At 35.5% G+C, this 2,978-nt stretch overlaps 1 protein-coding gene across 4 annotated transcripts in view; it reads left to right on the plus strand.

Annotated features, from left to right (window-relative positions):
- LOC106461117 (transmembrane protein 117-like) overlaps window positions 1-2,978 on the plus strand; it is a 63,545-nt gene that overhangs the window by 40,501 nt on the left and 20,066 nt on the right. The gene's annotated exons all lie outside the window — the stretch shown is intronic.

A 2,978-nucleotide genomic window follows, 5' to 3' on the forward strand; every position in this document is an offset into this window, starting at 1 on the left:
ATCTGGGATCCATTTCGATGCTTCTCTTGAAAGGCATTTTTGTCCTCTCCGAGGGACCAGGACGACCCGGACGCTGCTCAGTTGTTTCCTTGCCGTGTTTCCTGAACTGCACGATGATTCTGTTAACTGTCGAAAGCGGGATTCCCAAATTCTGCGACATTTGCCGCTGACTTATTCCACCATCTGCTTGACCAACTATCTTTCCTCTAACAAAATCTGACAATTCGAGAGAACCTTGAGTTCTAGGCATGTTGTAGCACAACATAATTAGTGTGCGGACCATTTTCATTTATATAGTGCTCTTCGAACACAAATTAGTTAGCATAAATCAGTTAAATGACGAATAATTAGGTGTCTATTTACTTGTGACCACTCAATGTACACATATATTTTTTTATACTTGCAATTATGCCCAAAGCCATTACGACATGTGGGCTTTGTTTTTTAGATTAACACGTTTTTCTGTCCACTTTTCTACCGTTAATTTGGGGTGCATCGAACAATCTGAAATGACCAATGATTTATTTGCTTCTTTTAAAATTTTAGCGTACGATGGCTCTCTACGAACATTCGTCCTTAATTTTGAACTAAATAAACTAAAGGGAAGGCAGCTAGTCAACAGTACCCACCCCCAACTCTTGGGGTACCCTTGTTCGGCCGAATGGTGGGATTTGACTGCTACTCTTATAGCTCGCTTATGGCCACAAAGTCCGAAGCGCAGTTTTGCAACAATGGGACGCGAACCGTAAACCTCGGATCCACAGTCCTGAGGGTATACAGCTAACCAACAGTACTCACCGTCAACTCTTGGGCTGCTCTTCTTTGGTCGAATGGTGTGGTTTGACTGTTACTTTTATAGTATACTCATGAACCCAAAGCCCGAACCACTGTTTTGCAACAAAGGGACGCGAACCGTGAAACTTCGAATCTACAGTCCGAACACGCTAACCTCTAGATCACATCTGGCCCAGCGAGCAAGGAAGAGGAGCTTAAAAGTAGTGGACCAGTTAATAAGAAACTACTGCAGAAACCAACTTAATTTTAGAGCTACAGAGTCTGTTTTTATAAATTGTTTATACGCTAATTTTTTTGTAAGTACGTGACTTTGTTCGTTACAGAATTCTAATAGCACACAAAACAAGCCATCAATTTTCCAGGTAACCCCATTAATTACTATTGGGATCGCTTTTATATGAGTGATTCACTCCAATTTTTCTGATCAGTTCTTTACACATGCAAAAACAAAACATTAAATTATTTAATATAATATGATGCATTATGTTAACTCCACCAACTGAAAAACCATGTAGACAACTGTTAGGATTAAACGATTTACTTGCTGCCCTACCGGAACGTGTACTTTGATGTATTTGTAAATGTATTAGACTTGTTGGACTAGTTGAAATAGAAAAGCATCTTTCTGAAAGTTACACAAATTTTGAGTCCCCTTAACCATTTGAATGCTTGGTTGCATTTAAATGGTTCAGAGAATTGGAGGTTCGACTTTTCTATTGAAATCTAGGCCTTGTCAGTCAGCTGGGTTTATGACGTCATACAGACCTATTCTTTAGGAGGGCCGAAGGGAATCTAAAAGACACCTGAAACCAGCGTTGGCAGGAAACATTTATCAGGATATATTTTCTATATGTGCAAGTGTTTGTTTGTCCCGGATGTTCGCGCAAAGCTACATAAGAGTTACCTTTTAACCATCCCTAATTTTGAACTGATAGACTAGGTACTAGAGAGTAGGCAGCTAGTCAACAGCAAAAGACGTGTTATGGAGAGTTGTAGCAAAAATAGGCATATTAGGGTGACGCTAGAAAATGGTGTGTTCTCTAAATAAAGTATAATATGTTATTTACTTATTGTTGCTTTCATTAACGATATTGGTTACACTATTTAATATATGACATGTCATTACTTTTTAATTCTATTTGTATTATTATACTTGCATTACAGACATTGTTTTGCATTGTTAGCTTAACGTATATAATTAGGGATAACCTGAATCTCCTAAGTTGGCCGAGATATCACTGAGATTACGTCAAAAATATCGTTAATAAACAGTGTATCCGACTGATGAAACAATACATTTTAAGCTCTACAAGTAGAAACGTGAGAAAATTATATTTAATTAGCTATATTGATCGCCAGGTGGATTTATAAGTTTCGATCTGTTCGGAAGTTGGTATTAATTAATATTTTATATTCATTATCATTTATTAACCCGTTTTTTTTATATATTCCATAAAATTTTTTTTATATTTTCTCTTCACTATAGTTTTATTTTTTTAAACATTTTGAGCTTTATTACCATAATCTGATTTATACAAAAGTACAATTCAATTTCCTTTGTTTGGTTTAGTTATAATTGTAGCTTTAACCATTTTTAACTGATTAAGTGCCTCGAGTTCTTTCCGACTTATGTTAAGCGGATTTTTCTTTCCATGTTATTTATGGAAGGATGTTAAAGCTACTCCTGTCACTTGTGTATAACACTGCTGTTAAGTGATTCATTGCTATTTGAAGAACTAGAAGAGATCAAATGATTAAACACATTTAGAGATATGATTATAACTGAATGAAACAAAGAAAACGGAATCGTACTATTGACTAAAATATATTAATAAATTTTAAGATATTTTAAAATATAAGACTAAATTTAAGGGAAAATAGTTTACGAGAATATTTATTCAAGATAAAGCAATACATGATAATGAATATAAATGGACAGTATCGGCAGGATCAAACATAGGCGTTTTATATGGATTATCTAAAGTGCATGAAGAAATATGTCTGAGAATACTGACTGTATTTAATACTGGTACATATAATGATGAAAAGGTAGATTTTCTTATGAAATATATCAAGTTATCAAGTATTAATGTGTTTCCTATTTCAGAGAGCTTTCGAAACGAAATATGGCCCGGCATGGCCAGGTGGATAAGGCGATCGACTCGCAATCTGAGGGTCGTGGG

The sequence above is a fragment of the Limulus polyphemus genome, unplaced genomic scaffold, assembly GCF_000517525.1.
Source record: "Limulus polyphemus unplaced genomic scaffold, Limulus_polyphemus-2.1.2 Scaffold900, whole genome shotgun sequence".
Taxonomy (NCBI): Eukaryota; Metazoa; Arthropoda; class Merostomata; order Xiphosura; family Limulidae; genus Limulus; species Limulus polyphemus.